Below are 26,961 nucleotides of genomic sequence, written 5' to 3'. Positions count from 1 at the left end.
CCATTCAATCGGTTTCTCTCTCAGTTTGGGAAAATCATCCGTAAAAGACTGAATATCGCTTCTGTGCCATGGTACATGTATTAATTTTCCCCCTGCTGTCTCCCTCATTGGTAACATGGTTACTGTCTCGCTGCTTTGTGGTCTTTTCTCATTATGCTCTGTAGCACTGTCCCTCCTCTTTTCCTTTCTCTTTACCCATCTGCTTTCCCACTTGTCTAAGCACCTCCATACTTGTGCACTCTGCAGCAATTCTCTAAGGTGCGCCTTCATGCCTGCTGACCTCATATGTTCAAAATCTGTGGCCCCAAAATCCAACCTGTAGCTTCTGCTCAAGTGTTTCATCTTGTCTATGTCAATCCCGTTTCTGTCAGCTACTTCCTGCAAACTTTTATGTACCTTGTTCACTTCTTTCGTAATCTTTGGACATAGGTATCTCAGCTCCTCTTCCGAGTAGGACTCCAACCTATTCACACCCATAGTCCCTTCCACCAATTCTTGTGCTTCCATGTTCAGCCTCATCTTATTCAGATAATCTTCCCCTTGCCCACTGTCTGAACTTTGTGTGGAATTCAAACTGTTGAACCACTGTGTCAGCTGTTGCGCATTTACCCCCATCAGTGTAGCATTCACATCGACTGCCATTGATGGTTGCGGCAACTTTTCAGTGTTCGATGTTAGAGGTATTATCAGTGGGGGTCTCGACCTCACCAGTGTTGACTGAGCACATATGGGACTAAACTCCATCAAGGACCCAGACCCATTTGGCTGAGCCGCTATAGGAGTTATCCCTGGAGTGTTTTCTATGCACCTCCTCTCTGTCCCATTCTGCAGCATTGATCCCTGACTGCTCATACCTAAGTTAGGCTGACTATACAAAGGTACCGGTGGACCTACAGTAATGGGTAGGGATATCGCATCTGAGTTCTGTCCATTTCCCATGTTCTGAGGCATGTTCATTCCCACACCATGGGTCATCATTGCCGGCATGCCCATCTGACTCCCCGTCATTTGAGCATGCGCGTTTCCCCCCTGCATCTGCTTCTGAGGCATCAAAAACTGAGTTGATTCAGCTTGTGTCATTGTTGGATTGTGACCATTCTGTACTCCCCTTACGGTTGGATCTAGAATCATTCCTGCACCGTTGTCACTGCTGTAGTACCCTGGCATTTGCGGCTGATAATTTTCTGCTGGTTTCAGCATGGGCACATCTGGGTATATTCTCCTAACCTGCGGTATCTGCGGGGTGAACAGTAAACTCGGGTCTTTAGATCCCGATGATGCTCCTGAACTCTGGGTTTCACTGTTCCGTACCGGTGCCGGAGGGGCATAACTGGTACTTGGACCTTGTCCATTCTCCGCATAAGGTGGTGGACGGTCGTTCAGCAATTGCATTATTAACTCCTCATCCTCTAACTCCTCTTCTCTTCTCAACTTTTCCTCGTCCTCTTTATCCTTGGAACACCTTCTGTTTGTCTTACAGGTAGCTTTCTTACCTGTCTCCTCTTCTTCCTTAGTAATTGCGGGAAACAATTTTATCCCCTGTAGTACATCTGACCTCCACACCTTCTGTGCATTATCCCACCTAGCGTCCGCTAGTGTCTTTTCTACCTTCCTTATCCTGTTCTCGAACTTATTTTGCTGTTGCTGTCTGGCCATTAGTTCCCAAATCGCTAGAGCCTCAAACTGTGCTGGCCTTGGAGGCACCTTCATGTCGTACATCGTGAATCTCAAGTTCTCTAGGATCCTTATATTGAATGTCCCATGTATCGGGAACGCTACGCTCCCATGTTTCTCTGTCAGTTTGTGCCATTGCTTTAGCCAAAGACACGGAGCTACCCCCTTCTCTTCCATTACAATGTAAGCTGGTGTACCCTCGGGCGGCGTCTCCTCTCCTACGCTCGCTTTAATGTAAGACTCCCCCTTCATCGCACTCCTGAATGCTTTAAAGAATTTCATTTTCTCGTCTTTTATTTCACAAAGTTTGTAATCAATAGGTGACTTTGATTCCCGGAATACTCTTCGCTTGCCTTTCCCCTTCCAATCGACCCCCACGGACTGCGTCCAATCCGTGCGCGACCCTTCTCTCCAACCAACCTATCCCAGCGCGGCTCCTAGTGACGTCACACTCACACACACTGCGGCTGACAAAGCCTCGCGGCTAGTCCTCCTTCACCCACCTCTTTTCGTAACAACTTTTTGCATATATTGCGAGCTACCAAAAATAAAACAGATCTGTCGGTTTACTACAGGAAGGGTAACACAGTCGCTTCAGGACCTTAGGGACCTTTCACTAGCCTCGGCCGCTATTCCGTCTTTCTCGGTCCCCACGTTCGCAAGCAAATCTGACCCGCAGACCTACTCTCAACTTGTCAATGATCTGTTCTAGTGCACTTAGAATCTTGTCAAAGCCTGAAGTCGAAGTTTCTTTCACTCCCTAACACACGTACCGACTTGTTGACCACGCCCGATCAACCTACTAAACCGCCCAGACCACAACATGGATCAACATACTCCGGAGTCTCTTGACCTCGCAGGGCCCGTCTCAACAACAACAACCACGTGGACCTTTTTATGCACAAAGCGCCACACGCACATGAAGTTCGACGACTTCCCTACTCTCACACTCGGAGCCGCACCTCCGCTATTTCTATGAAGTTCGACGACTTCTCTACTTCTACACTCGGAGTCGCACCTCCGCTATCCTCTAAAAGAAAAAAAAATCCCTCGCAACCTTTTCACACACCCTGCGGCAATAAGCTGTGCAAGCGCAAAACCCTAACTTCTCTCATACCATCACTAGTACCGCCAACGCCGAATCCACACCTCCATTCCCTCCATTCGCAAGCTCCGAGATCCCGGGAAAGTCGCGGTGGACCTAGCCCATCATCATTCTGTCAATCAGTTTTATCCAAGAAAAATCTAATTCAACTTCTCGAATGGGGTCTCAAAATGCGTAACCGTTAATTCAACTTTAAGAGTACAGGGTCCCAAAAGACGAAACCGTCCTCTGCTACCATCTACTGATAGAGCGAACCGTAGTAATAATTTACCTGTGTTCGGACGCTCTTTAGGCCGATGAATCTTTTGACTAAGTGGGAACTCTCCCTACTCTTATATCGATCAGTCGCATCAAATCAATAATCAATAACGAACATAAGCAATACCTTGATCAACATAACACTTAACAATTATTCCAGAATACATTTCGGCGAACCCTGACCTTTCAGTCAGGAATAACCACACCAGTTTATTGCAAAGTTAGTGAATTTATTTCCCTATATTAACAAAGCTAGCACAATATATATGTGTCTCAACACCAAATGATAAACATAAATGAACATTAATAGCTGTCCATAACGGCGAAACAAGTGTAATCTATGTAGCATTTGAATCACAAGGCATTCGATAATGGCAATGCAAATCACTAATACGATAATCTGTAATGAGCTAATTGCGTACATTTAGTCAGCATAACAAGATCTCAAATTGCATCGTGCGACATATGGAATCCTCGTCTAACCTCAAATTAGCATCGGCATGTGGGACTTCATGCAAAAACAATTTAGCAACATAAATTTAGAAAACTCCTAGCTAGGGCCCTTATCAAAATCAGCAGTTGGTTACTTAAAAGAAACACAATGCAATTTTACAATTTTCCTTTCATATTTACCAATTACGATCAGCATACAAGGAAGTCTTCGTCTCACAGGTACCGTTTCTCGATCAGCATGGGTACCGTTTCGATCGGCATGGGACGGGGCAAAGGGGCAGGGGTGGACGGGGCAATTGCCTCACGGCGGCAAGTAAAACTACTATTTCATGCAAAGGGATGGAAGTTAAAGTCTCTAGGACAAGAATCATTTTAAAGTCTCTTTCTCTCGATTAGAGAAAGCATCAAAGTATCTCTCAAAATGGCGTCGCAGCAAGATGGGCCATAATAGCTACGAAATGACGCAATGTCGGGCAATAGCTGGTAATGGCTGATAATAGCTACTTTCTTCTCGTGCACCTGGTTTTTATAGACAACAGTTCGAATCCAGTAGGGTCTTCCATTGGAGGGTTCATAGGTTAGCTTCAAATTGTCCAATCAAAAACGACAGTTCTCAAGCTTTTACTTAAGCATACATTATCCTTGGAGATGGGTACGCACGTTGCAACATTGTATACCAATTAGTTCACTTTCAGAGCCTCCATTGTCCGCACCTGCAAATCGACCTTGGAGTAAAGAGAAAATATGCCAGGCTGGCACGAAACTTTAAGATAAGCATGTGAACGGTCTCAGTGGAAAAGTACAGCTTCAAGCAAAAATACACGTTTAATAGCACATTGGAAAAATACGAGCATCTAAACCGTGAGACCAGGCAACTAGGCCAAAGCCTCCATTAAAGTAATGCTAAGCTAAAGCATTTCAAACAAGCAAACCGTAGCACACGTTTATGATTATGTCTGATTAGTGCAATTCTAATACACCACGTTATATAAAGCGCGCTTATAAATGTTGGCAAACTACTCTAAGGGCACATTTTGTCCCCGTACAATCTTTATTAGTTCGGTTAAAGTCACACATGATTATTTCACACTACGTTTATGCGTTAATAAATCAAAACCTTCATTTTCTGCTTCATCACAGTCACCCATTGCTGTTCACTGCATGCACTGAAATGTCTTCAGGCACAACCGGAGTAAAGATAAGCATTCCATTAATTCTTTTGCTTGGCATGTTCAAGATGGCATTACCATAATTTCATCTGATTCACATTCGTTTTTAATTGTGGCAAATTTACATTTTGTTAACGTTCTCGGTGTGTTTGTAGATCAAATTACCGTTTCTTTAGGTTAGTAAATGTAATTTAAGGTTAGTACAAATCACAACAAATAAATCATCTCCAGAAATATCAAATGCTCTCCAATTATCCACAATTTAAACACTTTTTCCTATTCCTGTGTTTTCATAAAAGTTCTTCCGATCTGATTGAACACACTTCATTCAAAGACCATTATAAATAATATGTCAGTTCTTATCATTAAGATTATTCAGGCTTAATGTTCCCAAAAAGATCCTTGACCAGTTTTCATTTTGAAGTAGTCTTTAAGTTCCTCATATAGCCCCTGTTACTTATAAGGGGATGCAGCACATAGGGATATGCTTTTTGGACCAGCACAATGTAAAGATATGGATAGGAGTGATGTAGCTTGTGTTTGTGTGGGAGGACATTGATTCTGGAGGCATCCATGTGCACAGTGGCCATTGTTGTGACTATCTTGGTACTGAATCTTTTCAAAAGTGAAGCTCGGTCTAGTTCTCACTGAAGGAGGATAGAATCATGGATGTGCTTCTTGGTCTGGACGGAGACACTACTCAGAGTTCTGCTGCAGAGCTGCTGGCTATTAAGCAGCCACATGCAGTGAATAAAGAACGGATATCAAGTTTCTGTAGCAGATATGGATTCGTTAAAAGTCCCTGCTATGCTCAACTCCCTTGGGAGGCAACTGAACTACAGTAACCACTAGAGGGGGAAAGCGAGGAAACGGGGATGAGAGCGAGAGAGAGCGACACAGGAGCTCTTTCCGGACACAGGTCTGAGATGGTAAAACATGACCTGGATTCGAAGTCACTGTTCATGTCTGGCAGGCTCTGCTGTGCTGATGGAATACTGCTAAGTAAACGCAACACTTGCATTGGTAACATAGGGAGGAGGATCCTCTGTGTGTTTTATGGTCTTGAGATCCAGCATCGACCTGCATGATGGCAAAGCTCCTTAAAATGCAGAGGTAACATTGAAGCAACTGGCCAATTCCAAATGAACTTGCAAGATAGACTCCAAAATACAAAGACATAAAAAAGGATTCGCAAGTGACCTGAACAGTAGAAGCGCAACAAAAGTGTGGGACATTATGTAGGTGAACAAAGTATTCAAAGTATCAAAGTGGGAAGCAGATGCAATGATGAGTTTTTGCTAGGCAAAGAGGTCCTAAAGCGCAGGTTCCCCCTGACATTGGTTAAGTGTATATCTTCTGGCTTTCCAGCACCCCATTCATCTTCCACAATCATCTTCTCTTTCCTGTTAGAATGTAACTCTCTAATTAAAAGAAGGGTCCTTAGTAAGAGACTCCTGGCCCTTCTCCATACATTTTGCTATTACACTTTTGACAGCTAAATCCTTATGATATGGCCCATGCTCTCAAAACAGAAATGGTAGTACCTCCTATGGGTCTCAGGACCCTGGAGATGTGCATAGGGGCATATGAAGTAGCTTATCATGGCTCAAGTGGGTTAGGCCAGGGGGAATGCATCAGAGAAAAGGGCTTAGAGTTAGGGGTTGCAGTTGTACTGTTTGACATCAGAAAGTGCCAGCACAGTAAAAATGCAGTAAAATCTAGTGTTTTCCATTTTCTACTGAAAAACATATATTTCCTTCAGCGGTATTTTATTGGTTATACTGGATTTTATGTAAATATGTAAAATAGCATATGCCTAGGACGAATGTTTTGAGCTGAAGTACATGGCTAGCACGATAAAAGTTTTTACTCAGTAGTCCTAATTCCACTTCCTATATCTTTAATTCACCACCAGGCACTCTCTGTCCCTTTATCTCACTCTCTCAATCCTCCTTTTTCCTTTTTCCACATTTTTTTGCCTTTTTCTTCCACCTTTTTCATCCTTTTGTGTGTTTTTTTCTAACTCTTACTGTAGGTGGAAAAGTAGGACGAAGAAAAATAAGTGCTGGTTCTCAAAACTGAGTGCTTGTAGGCCCCACCTGCAACCACTAACTCAGAGTAGGCGCTGGTTGCGTGCCCCCCAAGGAATACAGAGACTGAAAAATCAGAACAATGTGGCCTACAGGAGGACCCTCCATTTTAGACCAGCCCATAACCAATCTTAGAGGCTCATTTTGAATGCAGAGTTCTCTGTTGTCTTGGCAAGGATTGTTATGCTGAAAGTGATGTGACCTACACGGCAGGAGCACATTGTGCAAAAATGCAAAGCTAGTCATCTGTCTGCAACTTTTTGTATTCAAGAAACAAACGCAATTTTGTTTTTAAAAATGCCAAATTCATTGGTCGTGATCCACAGATTTTTTCTGGCTTTGGACCACTTTGTGTCCCATAGGTGTCTTGGCAGGAAAAGTTTGCATCAAACGTCTGGTGAAAAAAAAGGGTGGACCTTACAGTGCATTCTTGCTTGAGGCCTTGTGGCATATGGACCGCCAGTTAAAATATTCTTGTCAGCCAAGCTGATGCTCTTCCATCGTAAACCATGTGGCTATCCCACCTCTAAATGAAGCAGAGGAGCTATAGGTTTGGGAGGACAAGAGCCATGCTGATTTACAGTAGGACTTCTGCTCTTCCAAGATCTCAGTGACACTCTTCAATTCCAAAAAACCCAATAAGCAAATGAAAATGGTTGACTGTGCCCTATATTAAAAAGGCGTAAGAAAGCACAGGAATATCTTGGGCTTTGCAGCATCTGGATACTTTTTGTGCATCTTAAAGCCAATTCATTGACAGTCTTGGAAGTGGGACGGTAAATTACTTGTAAATTTTCCCCCGAATCCACATACATACTGGAAGTTATTCCAATTCCTGGGACAGCTGTGTTTTTCTCAATTTCCATTTGAGGAATGGAATCTAATTAAGTGCATACAATAAGTGATAGAGCATTGACTTACACTTGAAAACGGTTTAGATTTTCTGCCTTACATTGCCAGTTCCGACTCTTAAAATCCAATAATAATATGATGCTAGTCTGCCAATTGCTACTCTCTCTGAAACATCAATTAACATCTCCTTCGTGTTTGAAACTATTTGAACTAGGAAGTATTTAGCATTTTTACAGTACAGTATATTTATACAACATGCAATACAGTGAGGCGTGAAGACATTTCTCAGGTAATTAATAAATGTAATCTAAAAAAAATAGACGAGAGTGGAAGTCTTGTAGAATTTATCTGACATTGTAGGTAATGAATATTCAATTACCCGGCACTGCTCTATTTGACAACTGCAAAGACTATTATCATCAGTACACTTAGAATTTTGATTAGACGATCACTGGTTTTAATTACTATCTCATTACCCTGGCGATTTTGTAATACAAAATTAATAACCTACTTGCATGTCGTAGATAACTAAAAGGTCAAAAGGCCTTTGTTTTTTCCTACTTTCTGTCTCATGAATAACATTCTCTTCTGCCGATGTAAATATTAAGGAAAATATCACAAATTAAAAACAGTATCTTTGGAAATAAATAACATTGAGAACGTAAATGTGTGTACCGGTATCACGCCTACCTGCTGTCTTGGACCCATATTTTTCATGCACGTTCCAGCGGCACTTGTTTAGGGAGGGCGTTTTGACTGCCCGTCCCGTCAGCTTATTGCCTAATTTTTGCCAAAATGTATCTGTGCAGCCAGTGGGTATTTTGTAAAAGAAAAGCAAAACCACCCAAAAAACATTTAAGCACAAGCGCCCAAAAGTCTTTCTTAGGAGCCTGCAACTTCGCTGCCAGGTGATGTGGTTGCTGAGAAACATGGCTTCATATTTGTGCTTCAACATCTTGCCCTTATCCTCCCTACAAGGGTTTTCTTTGTTTTTTTTCTCAATCTTGCAGGTTAAGGTTTTCTTTCTTTTTTTCACAATCTTGCAGGTTATTTTTAGGATCGAGTCTGTGAGTGCATGAGCTAGCACATGTGTCTCGCTTGCGACACTGGTATGTACAGTAAAGGGCTTAGATTCTGCCTTTCACTCACCATTTGCTGGTTTGCGTGGCACTCTTCTTTACAGCCTTGTAATTCACCAACGCACAACTGGCATCAATTCCGCTCCTCTGAGTGGAGCAGGGATGAAGCACTGATTCATTCAACTTAATTAGTGCCCATCCGCTGCTCCCGATGTGAACAGAGGAACTGTTTTATTCTTTTTAACTTCTAGTGCCCTTCAAACAGAAGGCTTGTGACTGACAAAATTGGAAAGTTATATTTTTAAAAGCGAACTTTCTTTTATATTGCCAAGTCGTCTTTTTTTACTTTCCACTCATGTTTTTTTTTTTTTTTTGCTCCGGCACTGTTCTCAAAAGATGTCAATTGAATTGTTTAAAATATTGCAAAGCAACAGTGCTACTTTATTATGTGTAATCTCTGAAATGATGCTGTAACATAATTTAGCAATACACCCCAATCCACCCCACTGCAATCCACCCCATTCCAACACAGTCTATCCCACACCAGTCCACCCCAATCCAATCCATTTTGACCCACCACACTTCAATCCTCCCAACCTAATCGGCCCCACTCCAATTCTCCCCACTCTAATCAAAAACAATCTGTACCACACCAAAACAATCTGCCCACTCAATCCAAAACAATCTGCCCCACTCCATTCCAAAACAATATGCCCCACTCCAATACAAAACAATCTGCCTCACTTCAATCTAAAACAATCTGCCTCACTCCAATCTGCCCCATTCCAAAACAATCTGCCCCACTTCAATCTGCTGCACTGCAATCCAAAACAATTCGCCCGACTCCAGTCCAACCCAAAACAATCTGCCCAACTTCAATCAAGATCCCCTACTCCAATCCATTTTAATCTGCCACACTCCAATCTGTCCCACTCCAATGTGCTCCCCTTTAATCCAAAACAACCTGCTACACACCAACCTGCCACTCTACAGTCCTAAACAACTCACTCCAGTCTAAAACAATCTGCTCCATTCCAATCCACCTCACCTCACCCCAATCAAACCCACTCCATCCTAAATCATCCCACTCCAATCCACCACAATCCACCCCACTACAACCATGTCAACCCCACACAAATCCAATCGACCCCACATCAATCTAATCCACCCCAATCCATCACTGGCCAATTTATCGACTCCAATCCAGTACGCCTCACCCAAATCCACCACACCCCAATCTACTTCAGTTCTATCCCCACCACACTCCAGTAAAGTCCACCCCACTTCAGTCCACACCATTAAACTGCAGTCTGATCCACCCTACTCCAATCCAACCCACCCTACTCTAATCATCCTACCCATTCCAGTCATCCCACCTCACTCCAATCCAACCCACCTTACTCCAATCCAAACCGCCCCATTCCAATCCAATCCACCACACTCCAATCAAGTTCACCGCTACCCAGTCCACCCCACTCAAGTCCACTCCACCTCACTTCAATACAATCCACTTTAATCCACCCCACTCAGTCCAATCTAGTTCACATTAATCCACCCTACTCCAGCCAAATACACTCCACTACAAATAACCTTAATTTTCCCCACTTCAATCCAGTACTCTGCTCTCCACTCAAGTCCACCCCACCCCAATCCATTCCACCCCACTCCAATCCACCCACTTCAATCCAATCCACGCCACTCCAATCCAAACTACCCCACTCTACCACAGTCCACTCTACTCCAATCCACCCCTTCCCAATCCAATTCTTCTAATCCAGTCCATCCCAGCCCTATCCAATTCACCCCAATCCAATCCACCACACTCAGTCCAATCTACCCCACCACACCCTATTCCACCCCCACAAAATCAAATCCACCCCACTCAAATCCACCTCACTTCCCTCCACCCCAATCCGATCCACCCCAATCTGATACATCCCACTCCAGTCCCTCCCACTCCAGTCCACCCCATTGCAGCCCAATTCACCCCACACCAAACCAATCCACCTCATCTCAATGCAGTTCACCCGAGTCCAATCCACCCCACCTCAATCAAATGCACCATCTTCATTACACCCACCCAATCCAACCCACCCCATTTCAATCTAATCCACCCCACTTTACCCCAATCCATCCCATCCCATCCAGGTTCAGTCCACCACACTCCAATCCAATACATCCAGCCTACCCCACTCCAATCCACCCCACTCCACTCCAATCCACCCTCCCCAATCCAATCCACCCAACCTCATCCAAGTTAAGTTCACCCTGCCCCCACTCCATTCCAATCCATCGACCCCACAGCACTCCAATCCACCCCATTTCCATGAAATCCACCTCACTCCAATTCACCCCAGTCTACCCCAATCCACTCAACCCCACCCTAATCCAATCCATCCCTCTCCAATCCACCCCAGTCCACTCTAATCCACCCACTCACTCCAATCTACCACACTCTACTCCCATCCACCCACTCCATCCCAGTCCAGTCCACTTCACTTAAAACCACTCAGCCCACACCAATCCAATCTAGCCCACCCTACTCCAATCCAATCCACCCTCTCCAGTGTAATCCACCCCACTCCAATCCACCCCACTCCAGTCCAATCTAATCCACCCCACTCCAGTCCAATCTATTCCCCCCACTCCAGTCCAATTCAGTCCACCCCACCCCACTCCAGTCCAATCCAATCCACCCCACTCATATCACTCCAATCCAAACCACCCACCCAATCCAATCTACTCCACCCCACTTGAATTCACCCCAAAACCCATCCACCTCACTCCACTCAACCCATCCCTCTCTAACCTAATCATTCCACCCCATTCTACTCAATCTAAACCACCCCACTACCTGAATCCACTCCAACCCACTCCACCACATTCCACCCCACCCCACTCTACAACACTGTCTGCCAGTGAACCCTACTTCCCTCAACTCTGTGACACTCTAATCTTCCCACTCCACTCTACGACGTTCAAACAAATCAACTCTACTCCCACCCTCCACTCTGACACTGTACACCACTAACCTTTAGCCATGCTAAACAGGAGCCACACTAATGCACAACATGGCAAACCCCATTGTAAAGGCCAATAGCTCTTGTATGAGCGAGATCTACTGGCATTGCCAATGCTTGTTTATCACTGCCTTCTCTCTTTGTCACTCTTTTCCTGTCTTTCTCTTCCTCCTTTACGATTTGTTCAAATATCTGGCAACGGATTAAATAAAATGCCGTTCTTTTCACAGTATTAATTTCTCGATGAGACTTTTATGACATATATCAATAGAAAGCTAACTCATGGGCAAGTAACTGCCCAGAATAGAATGATACACTCCTACAATCCGCTTGCCACTTTCAGGCTTCAGGCAGAGGAGAGCGTATCCGGACATTTTCCTTGCAGAATATAAAACCAACAAATATGGCATTGTTCCAGCTTCCCTATTTACGGTGGGCAAGCCAATATAATTTCCGCTGGTGGGCCTTCTGTGTGACACCAGCATAGAACCTTGCTGGTCTATTTACAGGAAACATCAATGATCTAGACATGCTGAGTGAAAACTAGGCAAAGTTGTAATTATTCAGGTGAAATTTGAAACGTTCTCCAAATTTTGCATTACACATTTTCAATTAATTTGAGTTGCAATTTTTTTTATCGAGAAAACATAACAGATGTACAGGAATGCAATACAGGACTGTTCATAACAATGTGGTTGAATCCTAGTGCCCCACTGGTATTGGAGAGCACCCCATAACTTTGAGCTGAGGAGGACAGTAATGCCCAGTATATGGAGGAGGGGAGGGAGGGCAGTGGCAAACGTGTGAGGTGATACAGGTGTGCTGGCAGGACGTATGACGGGGGAGGGTTGCGTGACAAATGGCAACCCTTGGTGAAGGTCAATACTGAATAGTAGGTCTGGGAGGGGACAGGCAGTGTGCCATCTGCAGGTGGCAGCAAGGATAAAGGGCAGACAGGCCTAAGGGGCAGCAAGAGATCATAATCATGCTCGTAAGTGGTCCAAAGGGGGGAGGGAGCGGGAGGAGGTGGAGGAGGGAGAAAGAAAAGGGGAAGAAGGGGAGAAGGAAAGATAGGGTAAGGGTAGGTGGGAAGCGAGTGGTGTAGCTAAGGACTGCAAAATTATGCCATTAACGATACCGGAGAGGAGCGGGAGAGTAAGAGGGTACAGGAAACATAGGAGCAGGAGGGGGAGATGAGTGTCAGGGGTAGGACTCTGGGGAGGGAGGGAAGAAGGGGAGTAGGGAGTAAAGTCTCACTGGCACCCTCTGTCGATCAGTCATTGGGACTAGAGCTTTGGGGCAAGTTACATTGGGGGGCATCCAAAAGGAAAGGTGCCCACGTCTGTAGGAATACTGCTGATTGATCTTGTATATTATAGATGATGTGCTTGTGGGCTGCCATCTTTGGTACATCATTGCTACTTTCCAGTCTTTCTGTGAGGGCAGAGTGGGGGATCTCCATTGTCAGAGGATACATATTTGGCAGTCATGAGGGCCGCATGCAAGAGGCATCGTAGAGAGCAGGAGAGGTTCGGGAAGTCTCCCATGTCATGTAGGAGTACTAAGGGGTGTGGAAGAGGCTTCCCTGTGCCTCCATTCAAGGCCTCCAAAGGATCGGGCCAATACTCCTCAGCTCATCTGTAGGTGGGACTGCCATTTGATACAAAGGTTGTTGAGGAGAGGTTGTGACTAAAGATGGCGCGTAATGTTTTTGTAAAGACCACACATCACTCCCTTTAAGCGGCCCCAGGTTTTTAGGTAAGACAGCACAGGCAAGGTCTAGAGGTTCCACTGTCAGCCTCCGAGGCACCGCCATAGGCAATGTTGCAGCTGTAGGTACTACTATGCATGGTGGGACAGGAGGCCAAATTCCCCTTGAAGCCGTCCGAATGATTTAAGATCGCCATTGTCCAGGACCTGATTTAGACTATGGATTCCCGCCATTCACTATTGGTCCTAGTTGAGGGGCTCCCGTGAATATGCAGGCAGTCATTGCCCCATAATGGGGCACGCATGTGAAGGCGTGGGTGGGCCCTGAAAAGTCAGCACGCCCTGTGCCAGGCTTTCTGCATAGCCTGGAGCCTCAGGTTGGCAGAGTGTGAACGGGGGGGCTATCCTTTGTAGATAGGACGAAGGCCATGCCGACTAGAAAGTACCAGTCTTTCAGTGATGACCCATTGGGGTGGCTCCAGCATGTCGGGAAGCATGTATGCCAATTGTGAGGGCTGTCGACCTATGGCATAGTGTTCTACCAATGGTAGTCCCAAGCCGCCACAAGAACGACATGCCAGGGGTTTGGCAGATGCCACACGTGGGCAGCAGGAACCCCATACAAAGGCTCAGATCTTAGCATCAATAAGTCGCAGGGTTGCTAAGGACGCTTGAAGGGGGAGCATGTCCAAACACATATGTAAAGTGTACCAAAGTGATCATCTGCATTGCTTGCACCCTGTCCCACAAGGAGAGCCCCAAGTGTGACCATTTGTCCATGTTCATGGGGGTGATGAGAAGGTCTAGGTTATCTATGGTCATCCACTACAGGCCCTGGTTGATGAGGACCTCCAGATATTTGAGGCGTGATGGTATCCATCGGAAGGGGTGACCCTGAAAAGCTTCCCACATGGGGAAGCGGCAGAGGGGGGAGTGCCTCTCTCTTATCTCAATTCACCCAGAAGCCAGAGATGGCCACAGAGTCATCAGTAATTTCCAGTAGAGCCAGAAGGCAGTGATCCAGGTCCATCAAGGTGAGTAGGATGTCATCCGCATATAAGTAGATCTGGGACTTCCCTCCCTGGAGGGATATCCCAGTTAAAAAAAGGGGTGAGTGGTGAATTGTCACCACCAGGGGCCCCATTGCCAGGTGGAATAGAAGTAGGGAGAGCGGGCAGGCCTGCTGCGTGTCTTTCTGAATCAGAAAGGGTCAGACAGGAAGCCGCCACAATTGACCTGGGCCATGAGGTTGTCATATAACAGGCAAACTTTGGCAATGAATTGGTCTCCCAGCCAAACCTCCACAGCGTCCAAAGAGGTACCCCCACTCATTTATATCAAATGCCTTCTTGGCATTAAGGGATAGGGCCAGGGCTTCATTCGGCATGTTTCTGGCTTCCCATAGGGTATAAGAAAGGGTGCGAAAATGGTTTCTAGAAGGGCATCCAGGTGGAGTGTAGCAAGGATGGTATGACTTTGCGCAGGTGGACCACTAGGACACTGACAAGGATTTTGACATCCGTGTTTAAGATGGAGATGGGCCACACAGAAGAGAGTCCCTTCCCACTTTAGGGAGTACTGCTACCACTGCTTTGGTGGAGATTGAGTCCAGAGATCCCAACTGTACAGCTTCCAGGAAGGCTGCATGGGGGGAAATCGATGACCGCTTCCCCAGTCCATTTCTAAAACTCTGCAGGGAAGCCGTCTTCTCCAGGAGCTTTGTGATATAGAAGGTTGGCAATCACCAGTGAGATCTTCATCTTACTGTTTTCACCTCCCAAAAGGGCCTGGCCTTCGTCTGACAGGCAGGGGAGCCGTATCCTTTCTAAGAAGGCCTCCACTCTTCCAGTGGTGGCTGCCATTTCTGGGGCATATAATGTCTGATAGAACTTCACAAACTCATTGACAATGTCCTGGGGTCAAGTAAGGACCTCACTGATTAGAAAGTGGATCACAAGGATAGCATGAGCTGCCTCCAGCTGACTTAGCTGAGCCACCAAGAGCCAACCAGCCTTTTCCCCTTGCTAATAGAGGCGGCCTTCAGCTTCAGTAGGGCGTATTCTGCCCTGGACATGTACAATTCATTAAAAGCCATATGGGCTTGTTCTAGGTGATGTCTCATGGGGGATGAAGGCCGGATCATACATAAGTGGATGAGGTATGCAATGTCAGTTTCCAGGGCTTTTTGGCGGGCTAGCTTCTGTTTGTTTTAATGTTGCCGCATCTTGCATGATTTGACCCAGTATGGTGGCGTTTGTGGCACCCATAGCACCCTATGGGATCCTACTGAACCCCTATTGTCCGACAGATATGTGGAAACGTGCTCACAATTGAGATTTGCGTTGGGGGCTATGGTGTCAGTGTACGGCCAGTCACCATGGCTTGCGACCTGGGGAGGCTAGGCCCATGTCCATGGATAATAAAGTTGGAGCATGGTCAGAAAACACAGCCTCCAGAATCCTGGAATCTCGGATGTGTCACCACTCCTTGGGAAACTAAAAAGTAGTACAGCCAGGATTGGGTGCCCTGAGCCATCGAAAAATAGTATATTCTCTATCCGTCGGATGAGCCAGCCAGTCTCCAGTGGTCCACTAGCCCATGGTCAGAGATTATGTCACCTAGTGGAGCTCTGTCTGAGTTGTTGCCCGTATTTATGGGCTGTATCCTGTTCAGTATCACTTCCAGATTGAGGTTACATTCACCCCTGGGCAAGCACTACAAGGTCCCAACCTACATGAGGTCACAGTTGAGTCCAGCAAGAAACACGTTTAGAGTATGAGGGTGCATATACATACCCCATGCATAACAATATGTCCCTGATTCCTAACTTTGCAAAGACGTACCTGCATCCGTGTTGGACCATGCTTTAACAACAGTGGTGGGCAATGTTTTACAGATCAGGATCAGTACACCACACTTCCTAAGCAGCCTTTTCCCCGTTTCTGGCGGTGACGGGCAGCTGCTATGGATCAGCTTTCCCACCATATCCCAGTGCAGTTTGGCAGATTCAGAACTGTCAAGGTGTAATAGGACCACATCTGTCCTCTTCGATTTTAAGTAGGAGAGCACCTTCTTGCATTTTTTGTATTGCGAGCCAGCTGACATGCTACAAGAGGATTCGTAACAAATGTGGGGCTGAGGATGAATAACCAGTGATTTTCGGACGGAGGCGACTCAGTCGTAGGTGGTGAGAGTCCATCCCAGACGGTATCAGGCAGGGGACACTGGACCGAGGGGGAGGGTAGAGCACAGGATTGGGAGGTGAGGAGGCAGAAAAGTAAGGAAGGGAGACTAAGGTGGCTCCTCAGATGCCTGGGGGTGGGGGGAGAGTTCTCAAGAACTGAACTGGTATGTGCCAGGGGTTACCTGGGGGAAAGGTAAAATATAAAATGAAATAGAATAAAACAGAATATAGAAAAGAAAAACAAAGGGAGCCAGTAGGTAGGACAAACGAAGGGTAGTGAGGGATGTCTAAACACCCAGTTGGATGCCGGGTATAGGCTGCAAGGGTCTGTAGTCCACAGGTCGAAGCTTGTGGAGCCAGCCCGCCATTGGGGCCCCCTCGGGAACACAGGGCATTTTGCTAGGAGTTAAAGACCTCGGGAGACCAGTAGGGTCACGGGCCATTGGGAGTCAAAAGGTCAATGTACCTTCTGCAGGTTCAGACTGAGCAAGTCATGGATTGGGGACAATAGGAGTTGGGGGTGGGGGCCCAAGAAATGAGGGAGGATATCAATGCAGACCAGGCAATTGTCATATCACCTAGGGGAAGTGCAGGGGAATGGCGATCAGGTGTAGGTGTGGGCCATGGCCAGAAGGCCTGGTGATTCCAGCATATAGAACGAGTATAACAGTGGCAGTAGATAAAACAGTCAAATGCCATTAGAACACAGCACAGTAGTGCATTGCAGTGCAAAACTTTAACATCAAAATCAACATCAACAAGTGCACCTGTCTAACAACAGGGGTAGGGGGAGGGAGGGGTGCTGCCCAGACACAGGAGGCTAGTAGCAGAGTGGTTCAATGTTCAGCAAATTGCAGATCCCCCCAACTGATGAAGCACCCCAGAGCCAAACGCTGCACATTGCGAGCAAAGCATATGTATGCAGATAGTCGGATACTCCTCTGTCCATTCCAGGAATGTCATGTCCCTCCTGTGCTCCTAGCAGCACATTTACATGTGCGGCAGAGATGGGCTTCAGAGGGGATTGCAATTTGTCCCTGACCTGATTCTGAGTGAGGTGTGCCACTGCCTGAAGCACCTTGTCTCGTTCCTCCGTGAGTCGTGCTGCCCTCTCAGGGTCTCTGTGCCTGTGGTGTGTCCCGCCAGTCTTGTCACCAATTACTTTGGGGATCATGGTGGGGTGGAGGTGTCTGTGTGTATATTTCCGGTGAAGTGATGTCTATGATCTGTGCCAAGAGTCTGTCCAGGAAAAGGCACAGGTCCTCTGGATTTGCCATCCTTAGTAAGCCACATCTGAGCATGTTCAAAAAGACCATAATTTAAGTCCAGTTGACAAAGTCAAGGTCAGAGGGAGAGGAATGCATTATGACGGTCATTGGTTTCTCGGAAAAAGTCCGCCGCCATGCATATTTCATGTCCCTCGTAGGTGTTGGGACCATGGGAGCGGGCCGCTGTGAGGACCTGTCGTGCCGGTTCAGGTTTCAAGAAGTAGGCAATGATGGGATGGGACTGCGATAAGTGATACAGATGTGCTTGGCTCACGCATTGTCCCCTCTGGAACTCTAAGGGGAAGTCAAAGTTGAGACCAGTAATGGTAGGGAGGGTATACCTGAGGAAGCCTCTCATGTCAGTCCCCTCTAGGCATTTCAGGAGCCCAAAGAGGCAGACATTGTCCCTGTGGCACTTGTCCTCTAAGTCAATGATCTTGCTGTGGAGAAATAAAAGTTCCTGATCGTGTTCTGGTACTGTGTTCAGACGGTCCTCCACTATAACCACGCATTGTTTCAGGCCTGTCACACAGTGTTTGAATCCTGCGATAGCCATGCCCATGGATGTGGTATCGTCCGGCAAAGCAGAGATATTAGAGTCCATTCCTTCCAGTCGGCAACCCACTGCCAATATTTCCAGTAAAATTCAGTCTAAGGTAACCTTAGGCATCGAGCCAGCTGGGGCTTCAGGCTAGCCTGTTATCAGCTGTCCCCGAGTAGTGTCATGTCGATGGTGCAGGGTTGGACAAGTGCTTCTGAGAAGAGAAGTTGCCATGCCGGTTTGCCTGTGAGTTTACTGGTGCTTTGTCAGGGGACATTTCTGGTCCGGTTCCTCAGGGTCTTAGCTGCATGCCATATCCCTCAGCGTCTGTCACTTGCTAGGGGTTTTCAGAGGCCCAAGTCTTTGTGAGTGAGCTGGAGGGACTGTGTGCTCTGACTGTTATCCAGGAAGGCTGCTCTGTGGGGGAGTACTACACTCTAACTAAGCCTGTGCCTGCAGTGGTGAGGGTTGCTCCTTCCCAACCTTCCACTCTGGGAGGATGTAGGGCGGTAAGGATGCCAAGAAGGTCTCTGACAGTCCAGGAAGATTTACACACTGTTGGGCTGCGCGGCGGAAAAGGCAAGGCATAGAGAGAAGGTCCGGTCATGTCCACTAGTCACATTTGCACCAGTCCCCCTTTCGATAATACACAGGCTGCTTGGGGACCAGTAGTCACAGGCATCACTGGATGCTGGTGGTGGGGGCTGGCAGTGTAGAAAATGGCAGAGGTAGGGGTCAGATATGGCAGAGCAAATGCCATTGGTGGGGGTCAAGGCCTTGCGTCCCCATGTGGTGCTGGTGCCCCAGGTTCTGGTTGCAGTCAGATGAGGGGCCTTTATAGTTATACGCCAGTGGTAGTCATGAAGAGGGCCTGCTGGGTGCCGTCCCTTCTCAGATGCTGTTGTTACTGCTGGGTGCGAGTGGGTCCATCCCTGTCAGCGGGCAGCACCCACCATGTTGAGAGCCAGGGCATCTCCTGTGTCAGGCCACCTGAAGAATGCCCCATGAGGCCGCTGGCAGCTTCTGAAGTCCATGCTTGTGTAAGCAGACCATGTGAGAGGAGGCAAGGGATTGAGCCCCTCCCTCTGTTTGGTATGGGCCGGGGCTCTGGCTTGCCTAGATTCCAGGGGGGTCGTTAGGAAGTGAGAAGGAGATACTGGGGGCTTAGGTCAGGATGCCCTGGTGCTCATTGCCGGGCCCCTGGCTGCTGCACCCAATGTCAGAGCCGTGCTAGAATGCAGGTGGGGCCCGAGAGGGGGGGTGATCTCCACCGGCAAACCCTCCCAGTTCTTGCTGCTTTGTGCGGTGTACAAGGCGTGGCGCTGCTTTCAATGGGCCAGGTGGGACGGGTGTGTGGCTGCCATCTGTGCCCCATTTTGTAGTCCAAAACTTCACACACCACAACAGAAAGTTCCCATCCTGTTAGTGGCATTTTCACGTAGTCACCAAAAATCTACCCTAAGTTTAAGGAATATTTTCAGGATCCAGTTCGTTCAGGGGCATGGGTAGGGAGAGGGGCAGTGTGATAGGAACTGAGGGCCATATGTACGAACACATTTTCCCATAGAGACAGAATGGGCAAAACTGCTTGCTACATCTGGCCCTAAGTCTGAGGGGAAAAAGGTAGAATGGGGCCAGACTCGCAAGGAGGGACAGAGTCAAGGGTAAGAACATTGTCATAGACAAAGGTGAAGCCATGAGGGAGATTTTTCACCCATAACTGCTCCAGGTGTGCAGGTGGGTGTCATTGTAAGTGATCAATACAAATCAATAAGGTGGGATTTTGTAAGTGAGCACATTTGTGAAGGGGTAACATTCCTTTGGCACACAAGCTTTAACCCTAGATTTTGTGGAATGGCTACAGTTGGTATGGTAGAGGTGGTGCATCATGACATCAGCGTCTTGGTGGCCCCTCCCTGACATGCTTAATGAGGCCTTAGTGTTGGATTTGTTCTGCAAAGAAGGCAGTAGTCTCAGGTGCTGTTTTTTCTTTTGCTTCTTTACATTTTCATTATTTTTCCCCTACTTTTATTGAGGGGAGGATTGGGTGTGCTCATTATAATGCTGTTAATTCTTATAGGGATGAGCTATTAATTCAGCTTCCTTACTTCTGGTGGAAGGCAGCCCTTCAGGGAGAAGTTTCTTATTTTCCTGCTTATTCTTACAGATTTGTGTGATATATTTTACTACTCTAATGGACACTTCCATTGCATCCTTCTTTCTGAGTTCTCCGTTCACGTCTCCCCTTCATCTGTACATCCCACGTGATTACTACCACAATTTGAAGCCCCATTATACCTCTACTCTGTTTTTGCCTACGTTTATAATGCTCAATTAACACCTCATTTAAGCAGTCAACTCGGAGCTAATTATAACAGAAAGCTTAGAAAGTAGTTTTTTAAAATGTATATATTGAGAAAAGAGTTGAATTAATAATGAAGAAACAAGTGGCACAATAGTAAAGCAGAAAGCTAAATTAAGTATGAAGTATGAGGATTGACAACAATAAAACAGTGGTAATAAAAACCCTAACATAAAACCATGATTATAAAATCCAAGTTACGTTGGTTAGTTATTGCTTCAATTAGATTGTATTGCTATTTATAAATAAATTCTAACTTCATAGTCTGGGTGCACACAAAGGGTTATCTACTTATAATATGGGACCAACAACAGGACTGGACAATAAAGAAAATCTATGGAGAAAAAAAAAAGATTGTAAATGCTCATGTAGTAGAAATCAAGCCAGTTTTAAATCAAATTAATAAAGGAACTGGTTTAATGCATGTAAAACCTATGGAGATAAATAAAGATATTCATTGCAGTACTTTCCTGCACAGAAAACATGAATACTTGCATTCATTTAGACTTAGGAGGAACACCAACTCCTCCCAGGTATAAACCTGTGCACCACCAATTTATTCACACATATTTTCAACATTGCTAAATTCAGAAACTCTTTCTATCTCCATCAAAATAAATACCAAACATTTCCTGGCTATGACATTGATTTATAGCCCACCAACTGCTTCTTCTAATTTTAATGACATTTTTAGAGATAGCTACAGTTTTTATTAAATCTCACACAAGATGTTTGATTTTTTGGGTGATTTTAATTTTGCTAAGCATGACAAATCAAACTCTAACCTACTTAACAATGTTTGTGACTGTGGCCTTTCTCAATTATTTAAATTGCACCTTCATTCTGGTGGTCATATTCTCTATGCGGTGTAGATGACTCATGATACCACCCATCTTCTCAAAATTCTTCCCAAAGTATGGACTGACCACTCACTTATAGTCTTCAGCTTAAGGCATTTGTTTATCCCTCTCTTTATATATTAGATATGAATGCACAAGGAAATATAACAATAGTAATTTCTCCTACTCAGGAGGACATTTTGCAAGGATCAAAAATATAATCGCTACACATTTTTCCTAGAACTTTATATTACTAGTGGCATATTGTTACTAAGTGGCATATGCATAATCAATGTCAAATCTAATCTAACTGTCTATCACCATCGTATTATCCAATCTCTAAGGGAATGTTTCAATTTACTGTGTTGCAATATTCAAACTTTACTCACTGCCAATGCTGAGTCCATCCATTGTTTCTTATGGCTGTTCATCCCCGAGATCACACGTATTGGCCCTGAGTAACGTATATGAAGACCATTGCCAATCAGGAACTATTTTTTTTAGCTGTGTTTCAGTCTGGCCTGTCTAAACCTGTCACCATGATTAGTTAGAATGGCAGATCCAGACCAATTTACATCACTGAATGTATTTTGAAAGAATTTGGCTGTCATCATCTTCAGAGGCCGTCATATGTGGTCTGCAGTAGGTTTGAAGTAAACTTCAATTAACATTAAACAAAGGCTTAAGAATTGATTTTTTTAGCCACCTCACTGCTCCAAGTAGGTATGAAGAGATGGGTTTCCTATGTTGGTATGCATCAAGTTTGGCTTTCAAATGGTGTTTGAGTTGCAAGCAATGTTTGAGTTGCAAGCAATGAATAAACTGTACAGAATCTAAATGAAATTCCCTGTGAAGATCTTGAAAGGGTTTGATCACATCTTTTTGCTGAAAGGTTTTATGTCCATACGTCCACATTTTGACTGACCCCATCAGTATTGGGTTGTTCCTAATGTCTTCTGTATAATGGTGGACATCAATTACGTTGGAGGTCTTTTTGTCCCTAACCTGTAGAGTGTGTTTCAATGTGATCAAAAACAGCTTTTTCTAAATCAGTGCTAAAATAATAAGCCAACTGTGCACATGTTATGCAGTGTGATACATTGCAATCTTAGGAAGCCTAAGAACTCCTGAAGTATTTGAAGCAAATAATCTAGCCATCACCAGTTTTGGTGAACTGATCTGCCCTCTATAATCTTTGATCTGATGATCGACTGACAGTGAGTGTAGGAAACTACAAGTGGTAGCATAACAAAGACGTAAGTGAAGCTGTGTGCTACTACCATTTTTATAGATTGCATACACTATAGACTTTCCTGCTGCCTATAGTCTTTGTGTAGAGGATACAGACTTTTCATTCAAATCTAAATATTCCTGCAAGTAGCTGAGTAGTTTCTTTTTATCTTTGGGGGTTCATGCTATATCCATTCTTCAAATTGCCTGGAATTTCTAGTTTCAAATACACTTGCAGGACAACAGGTGTGCAGTGTTGAACTGGCCTATAGGCAATGAAGCAGTTTTCAAAGGGCTGGTCTGACAGGTCAGTGTGTGGGCATTTTTTGTGTGTTTGGGCCTGGTTTATGGTCCGCTGAGCAGACCTTTACTGTTAATTTCCCTGATTTTAAAACAAACATTGCCTGAAGCAAGCTCATATCGACACAGTCTTCCACACCACGCAAAACACTTTTACAGTGTCCCTTTGCAAACTCAAAACTACCACAATTTGCAAACCTGGGTCACTTTTTTGCTTTTTAATTCACTAAAGGGGGTCACTTTTATTTTGGTGCAATGGACCTATTTTCTTTTTAGTCCAATCCTGTTGGTGCATGCTCTGTGGAACTTGTGCCTATTGCACATTCTGTGACCTTAGGAAGCAGCCTGGGGAAATCACTCAATAGCAGATTTTTGTCTCCGTGTGGACAGGATAGGAAGATGTACTGTCTTTCCGTAAGATGTCTGAGCCTCCAAGGATCAATTATTGAGGGATCTGTTATTAAATCCTCCAGGAATCATCTATCAGTATCACTCCTAGCATCTTGATGGCATGGAATGGATCGATCATGAGTCTTCCCCAATCACTATGGGTAATTTTTCAAGTTCAATTATAACTCTGTCTAGTCTTGCAAAATAGTCTGATTTTGATATATTATGGGAATACACTGAGTCAACTAGAAGAACCTGATTCTGAATTGTAAGTGCAACAAATACAGTATGTCATCATGTTTTATGTATCCTCAAGGACAGTGTTTTTTTTTTAATTGGTGTTGCTATCCCACATTATCTACATGCTAGTGGCATGGAATTTTGAACTCCAGGTTGATGAGCAGTTCCTAAGGCTGCTATCACCGTTCCTACCTAGTGTCTCTAATGTTTCACCGCTTCTCTTTATTATTGCTGGGCCTCCTGCATCAGACTAATGTCAGGTTTCTTAGATCCAAGATGGTTCAATACTTTTTTTGCTGGACATAACTCATAAGGCCGTTTACATTAAAAGATGATAACAAAAGTGGTTTTGTTTTAAGCATACTTTTGCATACTAGTTGACTGACTCGATCTCAATGTCAAATGTTAGTGTGTCTGAGCAATTAAAAGCTAGTAAATTGTCAGGTTGCATAGGATGATAAAATGGGCCCAAGTATATAGAAAAGTGCTACTTTAAATGATTACCTTCAATATAAAATATATTCGAACCAATAGCACTAAGATCTACTGAGTAGTTCTTAATTTACAAGGGTGAGCTATCCTTTGATTGTCATGCTGGTTGCTCCATTTCAATGAAGTTGTTCTCTTCATCCATAAAACAGGAATTTTAACACATCAAAATAAAGGTTTATGGGACATTATAACCTGTCCCCCTCATGTAATCGAGCAATGCTGTGCATTATGATTCATCAGGCTTTGAGAGGGAAATCTAAATGTATTACTATCACTTGATGGAATTTACTCAAGATTTTTGTCTTGACTGAGGTGTTAATTTCTCGTGTATGAAGAATCTGTCTGTTAGCGAAGGGGAAGCAGTTGCAGAATGACCTTCTCCGCTGATGCTCATGTGCATTATCTCCATAGACTTTTGCCCCAGAAATTCTAAAGATCATTCCAGGCCTTCAAGATCATAGAACTTGTGAGTTTTACCATCTAGCATCATCAACATAGTTGCAAGATCCATCAGGCCATAACCAACACCTCTCTGCTTCAGGACTGGGCATAGAGCTACTCTTTTCTTCCTAAGTAGGTTGGTCTAATAGGAGAAATCAGCTGCAAATGAGTTCTTTGAACCTGTTTAACTATATGTCCTATTTTGCTGTGTTGCGTGGAGGAGAAGCCTTATTTGCTGGTGTCTCCTAGGGTGCATCTTTGTTAGTTATCTTTTTTTGCCTTAGTCTGTGTGTCATCTATAATTTGATTGGTGGGCAAAAATTGATGTTTGTTAATTTTGGATTAAAAGAGGATAAGAAATTCTATAGATGTTCCCCTTCTACAAAATATGGCAATCCTTGAAGGTGAAAGTTGTTTCTCCTGCTCTTGAAGGTTTTTGTTTTTTTGTGTGTAAATTGTGTAAATTCAACAAGTACAGTTCCTAGTCTGAAGTGTGTTTTGTGTTCAACGGCTTCAAGATATTTCCCTGACCAACTCAACTGTGTTTTGAATAATGGCGTTTCTGCGCTCATCAATTTGAGCTCTCTAATTCTTTCTACTGACATATACCTCAACAGTATCAAGGAAGAACTTGATATTCTTCAAAATTTTCATGAGCATTTCTAATGTAGCCGATGCTATGGTATTCTCATAAGCAATTAAATGGGCTTTAGTTCTGCCACAAGTCAATGCTTCTGAAGGCCTTATTCCTGGACTTCTAATTTAAACGGTATGCTTAAATTTCAGAAAACTCAGTCACAGTAGTTGATAGGAACCTGCTTTAATTTTGAGTGCATTCAAAGTTTCCAAAGAAAAGAGCAAGCATTCAAGCAAAGGGATAATGTGATATTTCTGGTCAGTCTCCGTTATGTGGCACTAGTCACTTATTTTCTAGCACACTGCAGCACATGAATATAAACAAACATAGCAGTATCCATCCAGTCAGCTCTCATCATCATCACGCTGCCACCCCAATCTAAAATGGTGGATTCAAGAGGGTATCACTCTGGTACAATTTCCATCAGGCAGGGTAATTCTTCTCATATATCTATTTTTCTTCATGCATCAAAAGAGGCTAACTGCCTTTGTCCTGGGATCAACGTATTTAGGGGGTCATTCTGACCGTGGCGGTCGGCGGTGAAGCTGCGGGAAGACCGCCAACAGGCTGGCAGTCTTTTTTTGTGAATTCTGACCATGGCGGTGACCGCCATGGCCATCCGCCGCTTTACCGTTCCGACCGCCACGGCAGTCACGACCGCCGGGCTGGAGACCTGGGTCTCCAGCCCGGCGGTCGTCACATACCGCCGGCGGTATTCCAACCGCCTGACCCCGGCCTACCGCCATGGATTTCATGCGGTTTGGGACCACCATGAAATCCATGGCGGTAGACACTATCAGTTGCAGGGAATTCCTTCCCTGGCACTGATAGGGGTCTCCCCCACCCCCAACCCCCAACACGACTCCCTCCCCTACCCCCCCACCACCCCTGCCACCCCCAAAAGGGTGCAGGACCCCCGTCCCCCACCCCGATCCCCAACATATACACACACATACACACTTACACGCACGCATTCATACACGCATACATGCACATACACATCCCCCCGCATTCATACACGCATTCATGCACATACACATCCCCCCACATTCATACACGCATTCACGCACATACACATCCCCCCGCATTCATACACGCATTCACGCACATACGCATCCCCCGCATTCATACACGCATTCACGCACCCTCTCCACATACACACACGCACAGCCCCATGCACGCACACAACACACAACACCCCCCACCCCCCTTCCCTAACGGACGATCACCTTACCTGTTCCTGGTTGTCCTCCGGGAGGGAACGGGACCCATGGGGGCAGCTCCGCCGACGCCACCACGCCAACAGAACACCGCCACAGCGAATCACTGGTCGTGATTCGCTGGGCGCTGTTCTGTTGGCGTGGAGGTGGAGCTACCTCCACTTCCCCGCCTGCCGCCAGTATGGCTGTTGGCGGCGCTTCGTCCGGAAACGGGCGGAGCGCAGCCAAGAGTCAGAATGGCCCGTGCGGAAGACCACCAGCACTGGCGGTCTTCCGTACGGCGGTCCCTCAGCGGTCTTACTGAAAGACCGCCGAGGTCAGAATGACCCCCTAAGTCTTTTCGAGGCCAGGAAGGGGACACAGTTCATGTGGAGGAGTGGTGCAGTACCTGTGGCTTACTGCCTCTA

At 45.4% G+C, this 26,961-nt stretch overlaps 1 protein-coding gene across 2 annotated transcripts in view; it reads left to right on the top strand.

The window, feature by feature from the left end:
- The window catches only part of HTR2C (5-hydroxytryptamine receptor 2C), a 3,940,131-nt gene that overhangs the window by 3,264,125 nt on the left and 649,045 nt on the right, over nt 1-26,961 (top strand). The window lies entirely within an intron of this gene.

This window comes from Pleurodeles waltl, chromosome 2_1, assembly GCF_031143425.1.
Source record: "Pleurodeles waltl isolate 20211129_DDA chromosome 2_1, aPleWal1.hap1.20221129, whole genome shotgun sequence".
Classification (NCBI taxonomy): Eukaryota; Metazoa; Chordata; class Amphibia; order Caudata; family Salamandridae; genus Pleurodeles; species Pleurodeles waltl.
This window is presented reverse-complemented; position numbering and strand designations above follow the sequence as displayed.